The following is a 25,152-nucleotide window of genomic DNA, read 5'->3' as shown; positions in this document are numbered from 1 at the left end:
CAGATGCTATTTTATTCAACCTGTGCAGTGTGAGGTCAGTCCCAAAAGTGGTCCGCTGTTAAGTTTTTAAGGTGAACGGCGGGGGGGGGGGGGGGGGGGGGGTTTGAGGGAGTGTCGTTTTTGCTTCTTTATGATGTACTAGAGAAAGCCTGGAAGGTTTGTTCCAAATAAACTGTGTGAGCACGCCCAAGCATGCATGTACATGCTCTCACAGAGACACGCATGGAGTTTGGTTTGAGTGATGGTGGTGGGGTTTTGTTTGTTTTGTTTTTTAAAAACATGAGATTTGACATTCCTGATATTTCTAGTCTTCCCTGTTTTCTCCTAGGGGACCAGAGATGTGGACTGGGAGTTCTCTCTGGAAGGTGCAGCAATATTTAATCTTTAACAATGAGATCTTTCCTCACAGAGGTTTATCAGGCATTTGAATTAAATAGATATTATCAAAATATGACCATTCTGACCAGAAATCCGTCTTTGTTTAGTTGCTTAGTTTTCATTTTCTTAGTATTTGTGATGTTATAAATAGACCTGTGCAAAACCTTTTTCACAAAAAAATGTTTGGGTCTACACAAATCTGCAATTTGCGAATTCAGGTCTATTTTGGCAAACTGTTTCTGTTAGAAAAACAGTTGGAAATATCTAAACATTTTGACTTTTTGTTTTAGAAAGATATTTTTTGTTTTTGAGTTTGACTAATTTTATTTAAAAACAAACATTTTAAAAGAAACCCTTGAAATTGAAATTAAATATTTTCACCCTTTCATTTTGCCCACCACCAAAAAATGGACATTTTTCATTTTGGGCTTTACCAAAGTGAAATATTTTATTCTTTTGGTTCAGCACTAAACTGAAAAAAAAAAATGGTTATTCACACAGTTCTAGTCATAAACCTACTCGTGTATTGAGTCTTCCAGGGAAAAACTAAGGTTAGGCAAGAATTTTGAATATGAAGCACAACTTTTTGTGGGGAGAAAAATAAACCCTTCAGAATATATCATAAAGAAGCAAAAAAAGAGCATAACCCCCAAATTTATTTTCCTTTGCAGATCACTTTTAATGATTGTTTTTGTTTGGGAATAAATAGAGGATTTCAATCTCCAAAGGCTATCAGGCAAATGCTTTTCAGCAGCACTAAATCACTTTTTTTTTTTTAAATTGAGAAAACCTGAAAAAATTGTGGGCAGAAACGGAGCTTGTCTGACTCTCTACTATGCTCAGTTTCCCACTGAAATGGTACGTCAGTAACATTCAAGGGAAAGAGCCCTATGGGATGTAGCTCTGTCAGTGCCAGAGACCAACAGAGAAGAGAAAAATTATTGCCTGAAGTCAGTGCTTTGGCCTCTTCCCCGGCTCCTGATCCAATTCTGGCTTACTTGCAGAATGCCATCGCTGTGCTCTAACCCCCTGAATGGGCTAGGACCAAGCTAACCCATAGACTACTAGACTTAATACAGGAATAACTGGAGAAAGTTCTATAGTCTGTCTTATGCAGGAGGTCAGTCCCGGTGATATAATAGACACTTCTGGCCTTAAAAATCTAGAACTTCATGGCCTGCCATGGCAGCCTGCTCCACAAGGCACTGTGAGCGATGGTCCTAAGGTGAAGCTCCAAGGGCTGGAGGTGACAGCGAGTTCTCAGAAGAGGGTGATAGATTTCCCGCTCACCAATGATCAGGTGAAGACTGACTCAAATGTGGGCAGCCTTTTCCTTAGTCGCAGAGCTATTCATAGCTCAGCTCAGGCTCCCCTGAAGACAATCACCCACTCAGGATAGCAGCTGAAACAAGGGCAGGGTGAGAACCTTAGTGATAGTCACATTGGAAGGGCAGGTCAACAGACTGACTAGGAGAGCAGCTGTCCAGTTTCACGGGGAGCATTGTCACCACATCTGCTCACAAACACTACATCAATGTTCACAAACACTAGCAAGGCTGCTCCCTGACTTTGGGCTTTATCCCTCCACAAGACCTGGGTCTGAAGCTGCTGGGGGGTTGTGTGTGCCATCAGGCCACAAGTAGCCACCTCCTCTTCTGTTGCCAGTGAGGGATGGGGGCCGATAGCGAGTGGTGGCACACGGATGCAACCTATGACGCTTCCTTCTATTGATGACCCCTGGGCTGCTTTATGGAGTTCTGGAGTCCAATGTGGGCCACACCCACGTTATCTCCTGTCACAGTTTGCCTTTACTGATTCAGTCAAGGGGACATCTGTAAATAGCTATAGTTCGCAGGCCCTTCCATCTTTACCTGTTCAGATACAGGCCTGAAGGGATGGTAACTTTGAGAAACATACTGTAGGATTTGACATACTGGATCCAACCACTCATCTGAGAAGAAGCATGATCCAGTCGTTAGGGTGGTAGCCTGGAGCTCCAGAAACCTGGGTTCAATTCCCTGCTCTGTCCCAGACTGCCTGTGTGACCTTGGCCAAGTAACTTAGTCTCTCCGTGTCTCAGCTCCTGATATGAGAAATGGAAATAGCAACATTGTCCTCCTCACAGTGGTGTTGTGAGGATAGACACATTAAAGAATGGGAAGTACTAAGGGTGTGGGGGCCATGTAAGTATCTTACAGACAGTCAAATCCAACATCCTTTCCTGCCATATACATTCAAACCAAGTTCAGTGTCTCGTTGCCAGTCGCTGATTCCTCAAGTAAATATTACGATAGATGAAGTTAAATCTTCCCTCCCACAAATAACGCTAACCAATTCTATAGTGCTGAACCCACATGGCAAATACCTTCATAATGTCTGGGAGATGGTCTGGGCCAGGACTGGGACACTAGAATAGAAATCAGGAAACCTACTCCCTCTTCTGCCATTGACTTGCTGTGTGACTTTGGGCAAGGGCCCCAGAATGTGAGATTTGCCCTTTGTCTTAACAAGCACATCTACTAAACATTATTGGTCATAAAAGCACCTCTGGACAATACTATTCTTTAATATTCACCATTACTGTATCATCCAGGGTTTCTAACTAGCATGAGGATGCCAGGGCTGGCCAACCGCGTGTGCACACACATGCACACACTCACACACACAGTTTCTGCCTCAGACAGCTTACAGAGAATGACAGGTTTCAGAGTAGCAGCCGTGTTAGTCTGTATTCGCAAAAAGAAAAGGAGTACTGGTGGCACCTTAGAGACTAACAAATTTATTAGAGCATAAGCTTTCGTGAGCTACAGCTCACTTAACAGGATGTCCCACATGACTCAGTCCCTGGCTCCTAGCTTTCCCCCCTCTTCTCTCTTTACACTTGCATGCTGTCTGGACAGATCCAAGGAGCAAGACTGTAAATGCGCTGCTTCTCCCCAGTCTTCACACAATAAGCATCAGGCAACAGTTCCAGCTGGAAAGTTTGCTTTCCTTGACAGCCAGTTTACTTTCTTCATTCCCTGCCTCTCCTGCCACTTCCCCTTCGCTCCAAAAGCTCTCTCAAACAATTTTAAGCTTTAAACAAATAAGAGTTTGGAAAGCAGCAGCCTGCTCTCAGTTTCTCTCCCTACCAGCCCCTGCTTTTTTCCCCTCTCCAGTGCAATGGAGCTGGCAAGAGCTGCACGTGCACAGAAAACAAACCCGTGGTTTGGCAGAGCTCTTTACAAAAGGAATGAAGCAAGCAGGACAGGAGAAGAGCGAGGAAGGGGGGACTTGGAAGGATTTTACTGCATTCTAGAGCCCCAGCGCATGCAGGGACATGTACATATGGACACAAATGGCTGGATCTATGCCTCCAGCAGAGATGGGCCTATGCTAGGGTTACCACTTGGCTGGTATTTGACTAGGGATTGCAAATTTCTACTTGCACAAAACCGACCACCCTTGCCCCACCCCTTCCCCAAGGCCCCGTCCCCCACTCACTCCGTTCTCCCTCCTTCCATCGCTTGCTCTTCCCCACCCTCACTCATTTTCACTGGGCTGGGGCAGGGGATTGGAGTGTGGGAGGGGTGAGGGCTCCGGCTGGGAGTGCAGGCTCTGGGGTGGGGATAGAAATGAGGGGTTCAGGGTACGGGAGGGGGCTCTGGGCTGGGGATGAGGGATATGAGGTGTGGGAAGGGCTCTGGGCTGGGGATGAGGGGTTTGGAGTCCGGGAGTGGGTTCAGGGCTGGGGTAGGGGTGTGGGAGAGGGCTCAGGGCTGGGGCAGGGAGTTAGGGTATGGGCTCTGGGAGGGAGTTACGGTGTGGGAAGGGGTTTTGACCTGGGGCCAGGGTGGGGATTCAGGCTCCAGCCGGGCAGCGCTTACCTCAGGCAGCTCCCGCTCAGCGACGCAGTGGGACTAAGGCAGGCTCCCTGCCTGCCCTGGCTCCACGCGGCTCCCAGAAGTGGCCGTCATGTTTAGTTTCTAAGCACAGGGTTGCTCTCCAGGTGGCTCTCCTTGGTGCGCGATGCCTGTGCCTGCAGGCACCACCCCTGCAGCTCCCATTGGCCGGAGCTTCCCTGATCTCACTTGAATCTAGGCACTGGCCTAGCCTGAACCTAGGCTTAGCCCTGCTGTGCCAGCGATCGGACACCTGCCAGACACCTGGCAACCCTCTATTTGACCAACCTGGCTGGTTTTTTTATGGATTTGCCAGTTGCCTGAAAAATAATGCAATCTGCCAGGGTTTTTTTTACGTGGGTCTAAAGATTTGCATCATCATCACAATACACTGGGACATCTAATGTTAAAAGTTTCTGGGTCCAGCTAAAGATGCTGCAATGTTCCCACTTCCACAGTTTAAACGATAGCAGATCAAAACTGTTGAAAATGTAGCAGCTGTCTGCCCACCAACACGCAAGCACACCACACATCTGTATGAAAGAGGGCTTGAGTCAGACAGAGTGAGGAGATACCGTGATGTTATCAATGTTATCTATATGCGTTCTCTCCCTAGTGGCTGTTGAAGGGGGAGTGGGTTGCTCTGTGGTTGGGGGTTGGCTGCTGATTTTTTTGCATTTCAAAAGGTGATAATCCTAGCCCAGCGGTTCTCAAACTGTGGGTCCCCATATCTTGCTCGGGTCTGGGGCCGAAGCCTGAGCCCCACCACCCGGGGCCAAAGCCCGATGGCTTCAGGCCTGGGTGGCGGGGCTCAGGTTACAGGTCCCCCACCCGGGGCTGAAGCCTTGGGCTTTGACTTTGTCCCCACTCCCTCCCCCTGCCTGGGGTGGTGAGGCTTTGGCTTTGGCCCCGCACCCGGGTGGCGAGGTTCAGGCGGGCTTAGGTTTCGGTCCCTCTCCTCAGGGGTGAAAGTAAAATTGAGCTCTTATTGGTATGGGGCTGCTCTGCCCCCCTCCCCCAGAAGGGGCAGGGCCTTGGGCAGAAGGGGTGGGGCTGGGGTCAGCGTCCATCTGCGCTGCCTGGCCCACGCCGCCTGGCACTCCAGCGACGATTTAACTTTGCATCAGTTTTGGCTCCACAAAGGATTCGCATGGTCTCTCTTCCATATTTCCCCCCTCCCCGCAAATAATCTTGTGGTGAAACCGAACTGAAACCCTTGTAGTTTGCCTAGTTTGCAGTAGAAACCACGTGAAATGGCTAAATTCCATGTGGTTTCCACCCCAAACCATAACTTGGCCCCAAGATACCTCAAAAGGTTCTCAGCTGCGTTTGGGGATGGTAGCAAAGCCAGAGATGTTCTATTCGGTCTTGGTACAAAATGTTCCCATCATCCTCGTAGAGGGGGAGCAGAATGCCAGAATCTATCCGGGCCCGCCCCAGGAGAGAATTTTGTTCCTTGCTAGTTAATATCCATGACATGTGCTTTTTCTTCTCGGGCTCTTCTCCCCCAGCACGGCTCCAAAATACTGCAGGGCTGAAAACAAGAGGTCACTTAACATGATTCATGGGAAGGATGATAGTTATGAACACTGGATCATGACTGGGGAATGCAGTGACCTTGGAGTAATTCCACAACCCTAGTTTTCAGGATTGAGTTTACAGTAATGCCAAAATGCCATTACAATTACTCATGAGATGGCATTTTAAAAACTGCATCTGGCACCCCTTCTTTCTAAGGTATTTTATTTCTCTCTCAAGACAAGAAGGGAATGTTTCCTAGTGATCAGAGCAGGGGATTGGGAGTCAGGATGGCTGGATTTTATTCCTGGTTCTCTCAGATTTCTTGTGTGATTTTATGCAAATTACTTTTCCTCCCTCTACCTCAGCTTCTGCTCCTGTAAAATGGGGATAATAATAAAGAACAACCTAATGAGTTCTGCGAGGCTGAACATCAGTCAAGCGCTTTGAGATTCTCAGATTCTCAGCATTATTGTATTTACTGGTTCCCTGAAGCCCCAGGATTTCTGGATTAGTAAATCTGAAGAATCCTAACTGTCAGCATTCTGGGGTTGCAGCCTCACTGAATGAATCAAGCAAGGAGAGGCAGGCTGATTACAATGGAGAGAAATAATTTTTCTGAGCACTCAAAATATTTTGGTTAACAGGGACAGAAGGGGGGGGAGAATTATAGACAATGAAGGAGGAGACAATTTAACAAGGATTTGTCAGACTAAACTGCTGGTAATCACAGACTCCAGAGAAAGTGTTTGTCAAACAAACAGAGAGACATCCAGCTGCCAAGAGTGATGCAAACAGTGGAGCTGTAACGGCAACATGGTACCATTTGCAAATGTCACATGATCAGCTCCCCCAACCAGTCATATCACATCCGTGCTTATACGCTAAGGAATGGGTGACACAGCCATAACTAGCTGCCCAGGTGGCAACCTGTGCCTGCAAGGTCTTTTCAGCAAGTATAGAATCTCTACAACCAAACATATAAACAGCTCAGACAGGAAAGGGGGTGTCTGTCCACTTGTGGGTGCAGTGGGAATTTCCCACAGCCAGTGTGCTCTAAAACTACCTCCCTAGGGAGGTGGCATGAATAATCTGATCTAGGCTTCATGCTTGAAATGCTCCGTTGGGACACCACCACAATAAATAGCTTTTGCAACACACCGCCTTTAACTGTGGATGTTACCTATTAAATTAGCTGTAGTCCAGTAGTGCCTAAAGGCCCCAAATGAGATCAGGGCCCCATTGTATTAGCATTATACAAACACAGAGAGAGATGGTCCCTGCTCCAATGAGCTTTCAATCTAAGTAAGCAGCAGACAAAGGACAGGAGAGGAACCAGATACTAACAGATGAAGTGATTTGCCCAAGGTCACACAGCAGGTGAATGGCAGAGGCAGGACAAGAAGCCCAGATCTGACTCCCAGTTCAGTGCCTTGCCCACTGGATCATGCCTCTACCTTCCCCTTGCTCTTCCTTCCCAAAGAATGAGTTTTGGAGCGCTGCATTTTTGATCCACCAGGACCCAGGTTTAGTAAATCCTACCTCCAGCTGATTAGAAAGAAGCATTCAGAACACAAGGTGTATGTCAATGCCAGCGTTCAAGGCGACATTCCTATGTTAGTCACTGTCCATCACGCTGCAGCAGCCACAACTCATTGCCTTGGCTTGTGTGTGGCAGGTTTCCATCAGCACAAGAGGTTAAATTTCACATGCTGCAGTAGAAATCAGAGGGGAGGGGAAGGAGTTTACAGTCTCCAGCTTGAGGTCAGTGACACCTTCTTTGGGGCTGGGGATTGTGTTTATGTTCTGGATGTACATGCAGGGGATTAAGGAAGCTGTTTTCCCTGTAAGGGAACAAAGGGATTGTGGGAGTTTTGAGAGCTGGCAGGCTCTGCAGTCCGAGAAGCTGCTGGTTTCTGTAAGGGGGGCGTCCCAGATTTGTCACAGTGAATGGAGACTCTGCCTGAGTTTACACAAAAGGACTTTAACATATTTTATGTATGCAACATGGGTCCCCCAAAGATCTGAGTTCTAAGGGAGATGGGATGGTTTTCCTAGGGAGAATCCCATCCAGATCAAGGAGGGGGTTCCCCATGTAAACAAATAGCCCAACACCAGAGCTCAATCACTCTTTTTAAATTAGGAAGTGCACGAGCTGCTATGACTTCCTAACACAGGCAGGATACTCCAACTCTTCATGGCATAGCATACATCTTAATAGAGAGCGCGCCTCATGGATAACTCCCCCCTAAAGCCTGTGATTGTGCAACATCCCTGTAGCAGCTACAGCAATGACTTATGTGCCAGGTGGTACATCTGACTCAAGACCGTTAACAATGTATCCAAACTTCCCTAAGTGTTTTGTCTTTGTTTTGACAGGGTTGCAATGAAGAGCCTGGGGCTCATAGCAGCAGCTGAAAACAGAGAGTTGTTGTCAGCACCATCTGACCAGCCAGCCCTCCCCAAGCCACCAGCTAGTGCTCTGCTGGCCACAGTATGGGAACTGCTGTCCTAATAAGCTGGAGACTGTGCAGTGCTTTATGTGGCTCTGTCTAGTTATTCAAAATATTATTATTTTGAGATGCTTGGAGGGCAGGGGGTATATAAGGGTTCTTTACAGACATTTTATAAAACTGCAGGGAAGTAGCATTATTGCCATTTGTAGAGATGGAGAAGCCGAGTGACTCTTACTTTGGATGACCAAGTGTTAATTCCGAGACAACCTCAAAACTATACATTGCCTTTCCAAGCAAGAACAACTTTGGCAAGGTCCCCATCGGGGAAGTGACATCCACTCTCCCCCATTTTTTTCAGGGCTCAGAACAAAGCCTCTTGCTGCCCAACATCTTGGTCCAAACTCCTCTTGTGTTTTTTAGCTCCTGCCAAGAGAATACACACAAAAAATACATGCACGTGTGGGGCAAGGGGAAAAGAAGGGTATTAAAACTGTGTCTTGATTATCCATTAGCCATGGGAGGAAATGGTGGGGAGAGGAGATTTTCCTGAGTATCTCATGTTATCTTGAAGCCTGGATCAAATGGGCCACAGGAGACTGTACATTATCCAGACGATCCTCCTCTTCCCACAGCCAGAACCCAGCTGCTTTCACTCCCAGGTCCATGCTGGGTCACCCTATCAACAACAGCAGCATCTTATTGCTTTGAGTTCCATCTCTCTCTCTCTCTGTTTACCTCTAGATTCTATAGTGCAGGAGGATGACCACATCAGCACCCCCGCTTTATGCTGACCCCCCACTCCTAGGAACACAGACCATTGTCTCTGCTGATCATTCCTGAGGCTGAAAATAAGATGGCTGAGTTTCCCCACAGACCAAGGACGAGTCAGGAGTATTAAGAAGTCAGCTCTCCCTGTGCTTCCCTCCCCTAGCCCTTTCTGTTACCACTAGCAAAAACAACTTGTGGCATTGCAGTGATGCACCAACGAAGCATGCAGTTCACAGGCATGGCTAACTCTTGGCCAGCCAGCTAGAGCAGCCATTTTCCAGATTTCTTTCTACCACACTCAATTTGGAGTCTGTCTCATCATCTTGCAAGGCTTTAGGAATCTGTGATATGGAGGTGTGCAGCCCCCATCTGTGTGTGTCCTAATGATGCCCTTCCCCCTTGACTTAGCCCTTGTGGCCAAAGATGCCAGATCCCCATTTAATCCCAGTGTCCTAGGATGCCACAACCTCAATATCCTGGGATACTACAGTCCCTCTCACTGCTGTGGCACCAAACTAATGGCTGTTATCTAAGTCCTTGTCTACATAGGGTTGGATGACATACTGATCAAACACAAGTGCCCTGCCTACGCTAGTGCGTCTGCCATTGCTACCAATGGAGGAACTGCACCAGTGCTAAGGCAATGGTGCAAAGAGTCCTGGTGCAGATGCACCATGAGGCAGGAGGAATATACACAATCTGTGGAGAAGCTGCATGTGACAGTCAGTGTACAGACTGGCTCTTCTATCTCCCAGAGGAGACACAGAAAACTCTCAAAGAACAAAAACCGTCTAATTAAGAATGTTTGTCAATGCTGAATCCAGAGAAATCTGAGCCAGGGGCGGGAATGGTGTTTTGTTCCCTCCATGATAGGAATTTCATTTTTCTCCTCATACGCCAGCATGCCCCTCACTCTGGTGTACTTGGAGAGAAGGAAGACCACCCCACATTCTGTCACTCTCTCTATCTGAGGTATTTATAAAGGCACCCATCACATCTCTCCAGTATATAGGCACCAAATTCTCTCTCTTCCAGAAGACTGGGGCCAGCTGAGGAAGGAAGAAATCTAGTGCCAGTGCTGCTTGGGAAGCCTAAGACATGGTCAACAGCTCTGCCTCTCCCCAAACCCTTATGACAGCTCCAGAGCCATCCTGGTCTCCACCCAAAGACCTTCCCTTCTCCCTCTCCAACACAGACTACACCTTCCTCCCTGAACCAAAGCCTACCCAGGCCTTCCTTCCCTACCCCAAAACTGATCCCTCAATCCCATCTCCAAACCACCACTCCCCTTCCTCATCCCACGATCTTCCCCCTCTCCCCTTAGGTAGCCCCTCACCACCACAAGGTCCCCTATAGATTTTAATGACTAGTTTCCAGGGCAGCTGGAAAGGATTTACGACTCAGTGCCCCCTACCAACCATATCCCCCACTTTTTTTAATGTAATGTTTCAGATGTCGATGCTGCAAGGACAACATCTGCCTCATAGATTCATAGATACTAAGGTCATTATGATCATCTAGTCTGACCCCCTGCACAATGCAGGCCACAAAATCTCACCCACCCACTCCTTTGAAAAACCTCACCTATGTGTGAGCTATTGAAGTCCTCAAATCGTGATTTAAAGACTTCAAGGAGCAGAGAATCTCCAGCAAGTGACCCGTGCCCCATGCTACAGAGGAAGGTGAAAAACCTCCAGGGCCTCTTCCAATCTGCCCTGGAGGAAAATTCCTTCCCGACCCCAAATATGGCGATCAGCTAAACCCTGAGCATATGGGCAAGATTCACCAGCCAGATACTACAGAAAATTCTTTCCTGGGTAACTCAGATCCCACCTATCTAACATCCCATCGCAGGCCATTAGGCCTATTTACCATGAATATTTAAAGATCAATTAATTACCAAAATCACGTTATCCCATCATAGCATCTCCTCCATAAACTTACTGAATTTAATCTTAAAGCCAGATAGATCTTTTGCCCCCACTGCTTCCCTTGAAAGGCTATTCCAAAACTTCAATCCTCTGATGGTTAGAAACCTTCATCTAATTTCAAGTCTAAACTTCCCAATGACCAGTTTATATCCATTTGTTCTTGTGTCCACATGGGTACTAAGCTTAAATAATTCCTCTCCCTCTCCAGTATTTATCCCTCTGATTATTTAGAGAGAGCAATCATATCTCCCCTCAACCTTCTTTTAGTTAGGCTAAACAAGCCAAGCTCCTTGAGTCTCCTTTCATAAGACAAGTTTTCCATTCCTCGGATCATCCTAGTAGCTCTTCTCCGTACCTGTTCCAGTTTGAATTCATCCTTCTTAAACATGGGAAACCAGAACTGCACACAGTATTCCAGGTGAGGTCTCACCAGTGCCTTGTATAACGGTACTAAAACCTCCTTATCCCTACTGGAAGTACCTCTCCTGATGCATCCTAAGACCGCATTAGCTTTTTTCACAGCCATATCACATTGGCAGCTCATAGTCATCCTATGATCAACCAATACTCCAAGGTCCTTCTCCTCCTCCGTCATTTCTAATTGATGCGTCCCCAGCTTATAACTAAAATTCTTGTTATTAATCTCTGAATGCATAACCTTACACTTCTCACTATTAAATTTCATCCTATTAGTATTACTCCAGTTTACAAGGTCATCCAGACCCTCCTATATGATATCCCGGTCCTTCTCCAAATTGGCAGTACCTCCCAGCTTTGTATCATCTGCAACTTTTATTAGCACACTCCCACTTTTTGTGCTGAGGTCAATAATAAAATGATTAAATAAGATTGGTCCCAAAACTGATCCTTGAGGAACTCCACTGGTAACCTCCCTCCAGCCTGATAGTTCACCTTTCAGTAGGACCCGTTGTAGTCTCCCCTTTAACCAATTCCTTATCCACCTTTCAATGTTCATATTGATCCCCATCTTCTCCAATTTAACTAATAATTCCCCATCTGGCAGGGTCTGATATGGAAGGTGATCCCACAGCTCATCTGGCCTGCTCTTTGCCCAGTGGCGGATAAGAAGGAAATCCATTCAGAAAGGTGTTGCTACCTAGCTTTTTAATCATTTTTATTACAGTAATGCCTCAGGATCTATTGAGAACAGGGCCACACTGCAAAACCATAGAGCAACAGTCAGTGCCTGCTTCCATGAGGCTCTCTCATTTTACCAGGATGGGGCCCCTTTTTACCTCACTCACCCCTAAGAGCCCATCACTAATAACTTTGGGCTTCCCTCTCCTTCATGCTCACCTATCCCCCACAAATCAACCAAAAAGGGAACAAAACTCATGACCAAGTTACTTCAGACAAGAGTAATCTCACCTATCCCCAAATTCATCAGCTGGCCCACAATTCTCAGGAAGTACGCTCCTCTTGTCTTGTAAATCCATTCATAGGAATTCATTTTCAGGATACTGGGAGGTGATTGTTTTGACCCTTTGGACAAATGGAAGAGGTGTCCAGCTCTAGTGCCTGGGTGAAAAGTCACTGAACAATTAAATAGTAAGAAATCCTTAAAGAAAACTCTCCCCAACCAAGAGGCCAAAGAACAGAAGACTCAGACCAGGTCTTTACTACAGACCTATATTGGTATAACTATGTTACTCGGGGGTGTGAAAAATCCACACCCCCTGTGTGACGCATTTATATTGACTTATCCCCGTGTGTAGATAACGCTATGTCAGTGAGAGAGCTTCTTCTGTCGACATAGCTACAGCCTCTTGAGGATTATCTATGCTGACCGGAGAAGCTTTCCTATTGGTGTAGTAGCATCTTCATTTAAGTTGCACCACTGTAGCACTGTATGTGAAGACAAGCCCTCAGTGGCATACTATCAATCACTGACCACTGGTTCTTGGATAACCTGCAACAGTGAAGCAGGAAAGAATAAAATACCAGTGTCTGAAGACACACATATATCCTCTGACAAGAAATTCTTACAAGCCTACGTACGCCCTGGCCATAGAATATGCACAGAGGGTCTACTTCTCCTACATCATAGAAGGAGCGTGAACCCTTTAGGATCATGCATTCTTTTCTCAACATAGAATGCCTTCCTATGATGCCACAGAGCAGCTCTTACTGCATGATACCATCAAGCCTACTTAATGGATAAGTGCGTCCCCATCCAAGATGGCATCTCTAGAATCACTGGCCAAGCAGAGGCCTGAGAAAATAGGATCCCTCTCAGATATTATCTCACTCACATATGAGGAACTCTGAGGAACACTACAGGAAACCCCCACCTATCCGACTGATCCTTACGCTCTCTGAGGTACAAGGTGGGTGAGGCAATATCTTTTATTGTACCAACTTCTGTCGGTAAAGAGACAAGCTTTCAGGCTTACACGGAGCTCTTCTTACTCTATCTGGCTAATGAAGGAGAGTCAAGAGCATCTGGTATTCCTATTATATTTGTACTACTCTAGTAGTAGTGAGACCCCAACAAGGGCCAAGGCCTCATAGTGTTAGGTGGTGTACCAACATACAATAAAAGACAGTCTCTGCTCCAAGGAGCTTACAACTTAAATACTTATAGAGGATGTCAATAACTTCTTTGAGGAGGGACATCGGCCACATATTCAGTAGCCCCAATTACCACTAGAAAAATAAACTATCAGTGTATGCAAACCATATATGCAAACTCCCATCCAGTTTTACTCTCTTATTTCTATGCCAGCTAACCCAAAACTTGTCCCCACTCCATCTACTTAGCGGCTGCCACTATCTCAGGCCCCCTTCCAGTCAGGTTTCAGGCCAAGACTCTTAGAATCACATCACCTCCAATTTACACCAAACAGTGTCCACTTGTCACAGACCATTCCTGCAAAATTTGAAGCAAAAAGGAAAAGAGTGTTTTGAGGATTTTAAGCAGGGAGGGAAGCAAATCCAGTCTCACTCTTAACTATGGAGAAGCTCTCGCCTATCTAATAGTTTGTAAAATGCTAGAGATCTTTGCAACAAAATTATTATGCATTATTTGTATTAGCGTAGCACCTAGGAGCCCCAGTCATGGACCAAGTCCCCATCATACCAGGCACTGTACCAGCACAGAACAAAATGACAGTCCCTTTCCGAAAAAGCTTACAATGTAAGTCAATGCAATATTAAAATGGGAGGAAATGGCATTACGGCATTGCTCTGGGTAGTTAAACAGCTGCAGCGAACTCTTCCTATACATTATGATTTTTATAGTGCTTTAGTGCCCAATAATGAAAAAGATAAGCTACACAAATATAAGGTATGACAGAGGTGCAAAACACACCTTACAACATTTCTGCAACAAATCCAATAATGAAACCGTAATAATTTCCCTCGCTCCCCGCCTCCTGCCCAGGTGAAGTCTGTCTCTTTTTTATATAGCATCCAGAGCATAAGGCTTCCACACATACTTCGTCATCTTCCCTTCCCTGCTTCTCACTATCACTTATTTTTCGTGGGAGCCGCCAAAAGCTATAGGGCTGATCCAATAGTTTCAGAAGAAGACATGTCATGCTGTAGCCACAGTCCCTAGTCCCTTCTCTGACCAATACAGTCCTTGTCATGTTACCTAGGATACTCTCGCCCCTTCTGATGCTATTACACCAACTTCTTCAGTAAAGCAATGGCAGCACTGACATGTAGCAGCCAACTGATTAGACTGACAGATAAACTTCTTGGGCCAAATCCAGACCATGTACATGCGCTGACTTCAGCAGAGCTGCATTTGCTTATGCCACGTGTGAATTTGCCTCCTGGCGAGTCATTTCCCTGCCTACGTTTAATTTTAGAGATGGGTCAAAAACCATAACCAAAGGCTTGGATTCAAATCCCAAGATTCAAATTGACACCTCCTTAACCCCTCCACACACCTTTGAATCAAATCTGGAAGGGGTTTATGTTCATGTCTGGATGGGGCCAAAATCTCCTAAGAATAACCATTCACCAGAATTACCCTCTGCTTTCAATTCCAGGGAATAAAGGCAATCCCCCGTCATCTGCTGTACAATGGAACCAGCCTTTGCATGTCAGGATTGGTCTCTTGTCCCCAGGCCAAGGATGGCTGGGAGCACTTTTGAGGTAGTATGTTTAGACCTGGGAGGAAACACCTTGGGTCGTTCTTGACTGACTCCCTCAGACTATTCAGGAGCACTGTTAACAGGAGAACAAGGAATGAGCCACAATGAGTCCCTCTTAGCTCTTGCAACAGTAATTATGGCATGAGGTCCTAACATGGGGAGTTCAGATAAAAAAATTGGGCAGGGAGAAAACCCAACTGGTTCTGATCATAAGCTCGTCAGCCCTCAGGGAGAAAGCACACCTACTCCTTGAGTATAACATCTTGTTCTCCTCCCTCCACAATCTTTTTCATCAATGATCCTGAGACAAGTTTTGCTGGTAAATTGAGAGGGGTAGGGGTGTCTGTGTGTGTGCATGCACATACACCTGTGTTGGGAGAGAGGTAAGTTATTTTCTTGATGAATAAGGGGGACCTAATTTTCCAAACATCTCCATATATGACCTCTCCTTACATCCCACCCCAGCAACCGAGTCAACATTTCCACTTTGTTTTGGTCCAGCTAGGTTGGTGTTTCAGAAATCTGTTTGGTACACTGAATGCAACCTGGGTTTGGAAAGTGGAAAAATAGAAGGGCATAAAGGATGATGCTAAGGTAAGTAAGAATGGCCATAGTGAGTCAGACCAATGGCCCATCTACCCCACTATCCAGTCTCTGACAATGGCCATTGCCAGATGCTTCAGAGGGCATGAACAGAACAGGGCAATCATCAAGTGATCCATCCTGTCATCCAGTCCCACTTTCTGGTAGTCAGAGGATTAGGTGCAACCAGATCATGGGTTGCATCCCTGACCCTCCTCGCTAATAGCCATTGATGGGCCTATCCTCTATGAACATGTATCTCCTTCTTTTTTGATCCCAGTTATACTTTTGGCCTTCACAACATCCCCTGACAACAAGTCCATAGGCTGACTGCATTGGGTGAAGAAGTACTTCCTTATGCTTGTTTTAAGCCTACTGCCTATTAATTTCATTGGGTGACCCCTGGTTCTCGTGTTACGTGAAGAGATAAAGAACACTTCCGTATTCACTTTCTCCACACCATTCATGATTTTATAGATGTCTATCATATCCCCCCTTAATTGTCTCTTTTCTAAGCTGATCAGTTGCAGTATTTTTAAAACTCTCCTCATATGGAAGTTGTTCCATACCCCTCATCATTTTTGTTGCCCTTCTCTGTACTTTTTCCAATTCTAATATATCTTTTTTGCAATAGAGCAACCAGAACTGCACGTAGTATTCGAAGTGTAGGCTTATCATGGATTTATATGGCAGCTTTATAATATTTTCTGTCTTATTATCTGTCCCTTTCCTAATGGTTCCTAGCAGTCTGTTCACTTTTTTGACTGCCACTCCACATTGAGCGGATGTTTTCAGAGAACTATCCACAATGACTCTAAGATCTCTTTCTTGAGCAGTAACAGCTAATTTAGACCCCATCATTTTATATGCAATTGGGATTATGTTTTCCAATGTGCATTACTTCACATTTATCAATATTGAATTTCATCTGCCATTTTGTTGCCCACTCACCCAGTTTTGTGAGGTCCCTTCATAACTCTCTCTCTCCCCCCACAGGTCTAATTATCCCTCAAAGCGCTCAGAATGATGAGTTGCTCTTTATCATTCCATTCCTCCCATGATGCACCTCAAACCACCATCTTCCTGACCCCTCCCTTACTTCCCTGCAACACCAAATACTCCTGTACTGACTATATGGATACATGCAAGTGATGCTGCCCTCCACTGGCTGAGTCCACAGCACAGCTAAGGGGCCCACAACTAGCAGCAGCCATAGCAAGCTACTCTCCAGCTTGTAAGTCACCATACCTCAGCTAATTCTCTCCTGTTAGCTTGTTCCCTTATATAGAACTGGTTCTTTCCCTTCCCCTAGGCTGGCCTTGCACTTTTCCTTTCACCTGCCCTTTCCCCAAGATCACAGTGGAGCTCCCTTCAACTTTCTTTAGGCTGACAGGCGCTTCGACACTGCAGTGGTAGGCACCATAGACAACTCTACGGATGCGTCTACATAGCAATTGGGCGGGGCGGGTGCAGCTTGTGTAGACGTACCCAAGCTAGCTTCAATCAAGCTAGCTTGCTAAAAATAGCAGTGTACCTATGGCGGCATGGGCTAGCTGCCCAAGTAGAATCCTGTCTGGCTCCAAAGGCACATATGCGATAATTAGCCCATCCCACCACGGCTACACTGACATTTTTAGCGAGTTAGCTCAATCCAAACTAGTGCAAGTATGCCTGCATCTGCTGAATTTAGCCTTACAACACCCCTTTTTCTTCTCTACCTCTCTAGCTAAAATAAAACCCAAGTGTTCAGCTGTGACATCCTCCTCAGAAAGATAGTGTGGGCCAATGGATAGAGCACTGGGCTGGGAGTCAGGAGATGTGGGTTCTACTCTGCGTTTTGGCACTGAGCTGCTGGGTGACTTTGGGGCAGTCACTTCGCTTGATTTTCCCTCCCATCCTTTGCCTGTCTTCTCCATTTAGAATGCAAGCTCTTTGAAGCAGGGACTCTCTCTCTCACTATGCGTATGTACAGCACCTAGAACAATATGGCTCAGAACTTAGATATGTAGATTCATAGACATTAAGGTCAGAAGGGACCATTATAATCATCTAGTCTGACCTCCTGCACAACGCAGGCCACAGAATCTCACCCACCCACTCCTGAGAAAAACCACTCACCTATGTGTGAGCAATTGAAGTCCTCAAATCGTGGTTTAAAGACTTCAAGGAGCAGAGACTCCTCCAGCAAGTGACCCATGCACCATGCTACAGAGGAAGGCGAAAAACCTCCAGGGCCTCTTCCAATCTGCCCTGGAGGAAAATTCCTTCCCAACCCCAAATATGGCGATCAGCTAAACCCTGAACATATGGGCAAGATTCACCAGCCAGATACCCAGGAAAGAATTCTCTGTAGTAACTCAGATCCCACCTCATCTAGCATCCCATCACAGGCCATTGGGCCTATTTACCATGAATAGTTAAAGATCAATTAATTGCCAAAATCATGTTATCCCATCATACCATCTCCTCCATAAATTTAGCGAGTTTAATCTTAAAGGTCTTTTGCCCCCACTGCTTCCCTTGGAAGGCTATTCCAAAACTTCACTCCTCTGATGGTTAGAAACCTTCATCTAATTTCAAGTCTAAACTTCCCAATGACCAGTTTATATCCATTTGTTCTTGTGTCCACATTGGTACTGAGCTTAAATAATTCCTCTCCCTCTCCAGTATTTATCCCTCTGATATATTTAGAGAGAGCAATCATATCTCCCCTCAACCTTTTTTTAGTTAGGCTAAACAAGCCAAGCTCCTTGAGTCTCCTGTCATAAGACAGGCTTTCCATTCCTTGAATCATCCTAATAACCCTTCTCTGTACCTGTTCCAGTTTGAGTTCATCCTTCTTAAACATGGGAGACCAGAACTGCACACAGTATTCCAGGTGAGGTCTCACCAGTGCCTTGTATAATGGTACTAAAACCCCCTTATCTCTATGGAAATACCTCGCCTGATGCATCCTAAGACCGCAATAGCTTTTTTCACGGCCATGTCACATTGGCGGCTCATAGTCATCCTATGATCAATCAATACTCCAAGGTCCTTCTCCTCCTCTGTTACTTCTAATTGATGTGTCCCCAGCTTATAACTAAAATTCTTGTTATTAATCCCTAAATACATAACCTTACACTTCTCACTATTAAATTTCATCCTATTACTATTACTTCAGTTTACAAGGTCATCCAAATCTTCCTGTATGATATCCCGGTCTCTCTCTAGATTGGCAATACCTCCCAGCTTTGTATCATCCGCAACTTTTATTAGCACACTCCCACTTTTTGTGCAAGGTCAGTAATAAAATGATTAAATAAGCTTGGTCCCAAAACTGATCCCTGAGGAACTCCACTGGTAACCTCCCTCAGCCTGACAGTTCACCTTTCAGTAGGACCTGCTGTAGTCTCCCCTTTAACCAATTCCTTATCCACCTTTCAATTTCATATTGATCCCCATCTTTTCCAATTTAACTTGGCTGATTCCTCTAGGTGCTACAGAAATACAAATAATAATTTAGGATTTAGAGTAAAAGGGGAGCAAGAGGCTCTTCTCAGGCTCTCATCTAGAGAGTCACATTAACAAACCTCCTCTTGGCTTAACCCTTCTACTATCAAACCGGGTTATGCTCACATTTTTTTGGTCTGGTAAAATGTGTGTGCGCTTGTTTGGTTAGTATTTTTGTAAACAGTGGCTCTTTGAAATATCTCAGGGGATTGGGATATCGAAAGCAGTCCCAGCAGAAATGGATTGGTGGGCAGAGTGCAGGTGAGGTGGCCAAAGGTGCATAATAAATATGACTTACCACTTGGTTCTGCAATCTCAAACACGGTATGTGTATAAATGCCATTCTGTTTACCCTCCAGCTATCTCCCGCCCCTCCAGCAAGCAGCATAGACTTCCTTAAATGCATGTCAACTGCCAATTTAAGTGAGGCCAGCACGTTTTCATTACTACTCTCTGTTGTATACTTAAGGCTTGTACCTGCTCCTAATGAAATAACTGGGAGTTTTGATATTGATTTAAGTGGAAGCCAGAGCCAACACAATCTGTAGTATTGTGTGTAAGTGCAATTTACTGTCTATAGAGGATTTCTGGCCTCTGTTTGGCATGCACATGAGTAGTCCCCAGTACTACAAGATAAGGCCGAGAGGAAAAAGGGATGATGTGAGGCTAAATTCATTAGTTAGTAAAGCACAGTGCGATTCTTAGATGGAGAGATCCTTAGAAATGCAAGACATCATAGCTCAATGTTTGTGAGGAACTTAGTTATTAGGATGATGTGGGCCACATATGTACACACAGATGGCCAAGATTGCTTTCTTTCATCTGTGCTTGTTGTTGAGAAGGGTGCAACTGTTCTTCTCAGAGATCGTCATCTTTACCACAGAAATCCAGGCCTTTGACCTGTCAGGTTTAGACTAATGCAACACTCTCTCCTTGGAACTACACCATGGGATCACGCAGATTGGCACACCCTACATAGTAAGCCGGGCCTCGCACAGAGATCACATCACATTGATGCTTCATAGTCCGTTTCCAAGTAGTTTCCAGGTATGGCTTAAGGTGGTGGTTTGGAGCTAGACGGTTTGAACCTTAACAGGGTGGAAACCCAGCTATGTGAGAAACCACCCTGCTCCCTGGATGACACCACCACACAGGATCAGCGAGGGCACTCAAGAAAACAAGGCCCTGATTTTAAAGGAAGGGGAGTTATTTGGATTTTGAAAAGCACCTTAGTGACTTAGGAGCATATGGCCCACTGACTTTCAACAGGCCTTATGTTAAATCACTTCGTTGCTTCAGAAAATCCCACCCAGAGCGATTTTCAAGAGAATGCTTCAGCTTTGGAACTCAGTCCCACCCTCTTGGCCTGACACAGCTCAGACTTGTTGACCTAACAGCTTTCCTTAAACTCCTGTGCCAGTTGCCTGGGGCCCAAAGGAAGTGCTTGCTAGTGACGGCAGGCTCAGATAGCAGCTGGCCAAAATGTGCCCATACCACCCAGAGCCATGCAGCCATGCCAAAAACTGACTGAGTGCCATCCTCCCACCCCAGAGCTGAGTGGCTTTGATTGGAAGGGGTGGAGTGAAGAGAACCCTCTATGCATTATCTATAGTTTGGAGCTCTCCTGGATGAAAGGCCCCAGATGAATGTAAAAATATTAGTCATCATTCAAAATACTCCTGGCTTCCAAATAACTGTCCACTTGTGTGCGAGAGAAAACCCTTGCTACATGGAGTATTGCCAGTGTGCTCTCTGGGGAGAAGGCCTCTGCATGGACTTAATCTAGGCTTTGGATTTTAAACATGAACTGTTAAACATCAGACTGTTCTCAGACATTTTTGCTGGCAACTGGGCTCCTAGTGGATGTGATGGTCTCTCTCTTGCCTCCTCTTTCTCCACTTTCAAAGTGTGACATCAGAGGGCTTCTTTGAAGATAAGGTCAAATTTTCAATCGCATGCGGGGGAGGGGGCTGTCTTCATAAAACTAGAAGTGAGGAGAGGAGGGAAAAGGTGGGAGTCATTTTGCTTGTGGAGATGCACGCTGCCTGGAACATAAGATTACAGTGGTCTCTCTGTACCACCATTGGCTAGAGCCATAAATCTGTTGCAGTGCTGCTACTGACACTATACTCCCTGACAGTCACACTGTAGCTCACAAAAGCTTATGCTCTAATAAATTTGTTAGTCTCTAAGGTGCCACCGGTACTCCTTTTCTTTTCACTCAGCTAACAGGTCTTCTATAACAGGTCACCAGACTGTTCTCCAAATCTCAAAGCACTGCACAGAGCCCCCAGAAAGCATCCCGTCCACCCAGTACAAGCCTTTCGCCACATTGCCATGCTTGAAGAGGCATGCTACATTTCCATCCTAAACCAATTGCGGTTCCTATCTGTGGCCTCCAGAATCATAACACCTCACAATCTTTACTGAATTTATCCTCACCATGCCCCTGTGAGGTAGGCAAGTGCATTTTTACAGATGGGGAACCGAGGCACCGAGAGGCAGACTGACTTGCCCAAGGTCACACCGGATGTCTGGTAGAACAGGGGATTAAACCTGGGTCTCCCCCAGGCCACCCTTCATCTCAGCACTCCTCAGTGCAGGGCAGGAGGGCAGTGCCTATCTTGTTTTGAATCAGCTTTAGACCCTGTCTACATTAAGGAAGCTACATCAGTGTGGACCCGTAATTAGACACACTGCAGCAACGAAAAGCAGGAGCGATGCTGGTGCAGTTTATTTTAGTGCCTCACTGGATTAAGCTGTACCAGGGTAAACCCTGCTTTGGGCCAGTGCAATGCACCTAGGTCAGGGGGTCATACCAGTGTGACTACATTGCTGGAGTTACACCTGCATAAATTTCCTTAATATATATGGGGCCTTGTTTACCATTATGCAATGGCTCAGAGGGCTCTATCTCACCTGACAGTTTGGCCTGCCAGCTTTCAGATGGCACCAACCCTCCATTGCGGAAAGCCTCTAATTTCAGGCAATTTGAAGTGGCTTGGAGAAATAAAAATAACCTAAAGGCTTCTGGTCTGAGGTTAGAAAGTTAATGCTAGAGTTCTTAAAGGGATAGCCGTCTCACTCTCCCATATTTGTGTCATTAGAGCGACTGGGGACTGCCATGACATGCAGACCCGTGCCTAAAATCAGTTTAGAATCCTTGGCCCTGAATCCAATAAATATATTTCACCACCCGGCAAAAGGATCCACACGCACCAAGACCCTTACCCTGCGGATCCCTTTGCTGGATGGGACCTTGGGTTGCCAAAATGGAATTCCCACCAGTGAGCTTTGGGTGACAGACTTACTGGCTGTTATAGGCAAATAGCTGAACTCCTGGAGGGCAGACAGACTAAGTGGGAGGAAGGTGATTTACTTTCAATCCCTGACTGAACTTTTACAACAGTCTGCGTATACCTACTGCAGCCCATATTGCCTTGACACCACAGAAGTCAGACACTAGGAGGATACAGTGAGGTTTGGATTAAGCCCAAGAAGCCTGTGATCACTACACAACGACAAAGCACAATCACAATCCTCACGTCTGAGAGGAGCTCAGGGACTGATCTCCTCCCACATCCCACCAGCTGAAAGCTGCTCTGAACCAGTTGAGAAGAGAGCAGGGTCCAGGTCTGTCTCTTTCTTGGCACTGGCACTCTGCCTAATAATGGGGTGCAGTATTTTTGCAGCTCCCACATACTCCCTGAAACAAGATCCCTTAGTTCCTGCTGTGGGCAAGCAGTTCTGAAACACCTCTTACTCAGGACAGTTATTGTCTATTATGGTAGCAACTAGGAGTTCCAGACTCAAGACAGGACCCCACTGTGCTAGGGTGGTACAAACTCAGGACAGGCAGTTCTTCCCCCAAAGAGCTTACAAATGTGACTGTCAAGGACAACTAAGCCTTTAAACTGCGTATGGAATGCCATCTCTTTTACAGGAAAAACAACAATTTGCACTGTCATAATGTGAATAAAAATAAAATTAAGAAGTCAACTAAAAGTAATCCAACCCATCCTCCAAAACGCCATCTGATGCTCACTTTATTTTGAGGGGTGGTGTTTAAAAATAAACATGGCTACATTTGTTGTAGTTAAAACTTGTTTTTACATTTTTGTACTTCTTTGCTTCCTGGTTCCAGCTGAGTTAGTATCTAAGACCCTCTGAGCAGGGATGTGTCATTTCTTAGTTATCTGTAGAGCTCTGCATGCCCATGGCATGTATAAAAGTAGGCAAGTACTGAAAAGCCTTTAAACACAAATATTTGGACTTGCCCACATGGCGAGTTTCACACCCTGGCTTGCCACACAATATCATAGCAGCCCAGATTCCCACAGTAACTCACTGCATGGATCCTGCTATATATATAGCTCAGTGAAAGTCCCCCAGCCCATTGTTACAGATCCAGAAGGCCTGAATAGCCACCGAAATTTCAGAATGTTTATCCAAAACTTATATGAGCCTACTGAAGTCAACAACCATCTTGCCATCAACTTCACTGGGACCTGGGATTGGGTCATTTTACATTCATCTGCCAAAACCCCATAGTAAATGCAGAATGAAGGTTGCCTACCGCCACTTCATTTGCTTCTGGAACCTGGTGGGTGACTAATGGTCAATCTATGAGAAGTAGGAAATGCAAGGGTAAGTTAATGTCTTCCACACTGCACTCCCACCAAACCTTAAACTCTGTCTCTGTGGAGGTGGCAGTAGGCACTGTGAGTACAGAAGAGCTCTGTGCTCAACACAGCTCCACCTCACCATTCCTAATCAAACAGTTGCTCAATGTCAAGGAGTACTGATGTAGGGGGTACTTGCAGGTGATCAGCATGGCTCTGACCATCACCTCCCCACCTAGGGATACTGAGAAGCAAAGAGACTAGGAGAATGCTTCACCCCATCCTAATGAACCTTGGCACCAGGGCTGTCCCTAGGAGTGCGGGGCCCAAGGCAGAAGTGACGGATTCGTTTCTTCTGGGACCAACCACAGCAGTCCACGGGGGCCCCCAAAGCGTGGGGCCTGGAGCAGTTGCCCCGATTTGCCCTCCCCAAGGGACAGCTCTGCTTGGCACCTTCCCAGTATCCACCAGAACTCCACACCCACGCTGCCAGTCACATGCTGCTAGGCACCCTCACTGACCCCTGTGCTGCACTGTCACTCTGGTGAATACTAGCACCGCGTGTGCTGCCTGATTGTGACCACAAGACTCCACCAGGATAACTGAAGAGAACGTCCCAACCAGAGTCCTTAGGACAGAAACAAACCGGTGTTAAAACACCTGCAAAGTCTTTGGGGGTTTGTTCTGACTAAGAGAAACAGTCGCCTTTAAGTCAGGCTTCATTATAACTACACTTGGCAGAAGCTGAATTTTATTTCTTTACAATTTTGACAGATGTTGATGTTTATTTTTATGCATTTTTTTCTATTTTTATCTGTTTAAAAGTTCACAGTTGAGGGAATTTGTGGGCGGGGGGGAAGAGTCGGATAATTATTTAACAATAATAGACATTGAGATTCATAAAGTTAAAGCTTTAAACTCGTTAAAACACCCCATGTCAAAATACAAAGTCAATATCCTTTAAATCAAATTTGAACCAGTTCTCAAGCCACATTTTTGTTACTTTGCTTATCTGTAAATTTTGATCATGGTTGTCAGAAATGTGTTTTCAGCAGTTTTGGAGTGCACAGGAAAATCGACATTTACAGATAAAAAAATCTGATCTTTCCGAGCCTATTTATAACCATGCCAAACTGATGCATCTTCAGAACGGCGATTCCACAAGCAATGGGCTGACTCAGCACTATAATCACCAAAGCACAATGGCTGGTTACTGCAACACGCACATGCAACAGGATTTCCAGCTAACGTTTCTGAAGGAGCTTTAAATCTGAACAAGCTCCACCCAGGATGGGAATCACCTGAGCCAAAAGATTGGCAATCCCCTGACCATAACGCACCAACTACAAGCCAGCAAAATCAGGCATTTAACATGATGGATCTGAACAAATGACCTCAAC

The 25,152-nt window shown here is 45.8% G+C and overlaps 1 protein-coding gene across 8 annotated transcripts in view; it reads right to left on the bottom strand.

Annotated features, from left to right (window-relative positions):
• Positions 1 to 25,152, bottom strand: part of BOC (BOC cell adhesion associated, oncogene regulated) — an 82,413-nt gene that overhangs the window by 52,690 nt on the left and 4,571 nt on the right. For 2 of the 8 annotated variants that reach the window (XM_043511932.1, XM_043511942.1), the window contains exon 2: positions 24,274 to 24,380. The exons of the other annotated variants lie outside the window; for them this stretch is intronic. The gene's annotated coding sequence lies outside the window, so the exon portion shown is untranslated. The remainder of the gene's footprint in view (positions 1 to 24,273; positions 24,381 to 25,152) is intronic. 8 annotated transcript variants of the gene reach the window in all.

This window comes from Dermochelys coriacea, chromosome 1 (assembly GCF_009764565.3).
Source record: "Dermochelys coriacea isolate rDerCor1 chromosome 1, rDerCor1.pri.v4, whole genome shotgun sequence".
NCBI lineage: Eukaryota > Metazoa > Chordata > Testudines > Dermochelyidae > Dermochelys > Dermochelys coriacea.
The sequence above is the reverse complement of the archived record's forward strand: the minus strand, read 5'-3'. Positions and strand labels throughout refer to the sequence as shown.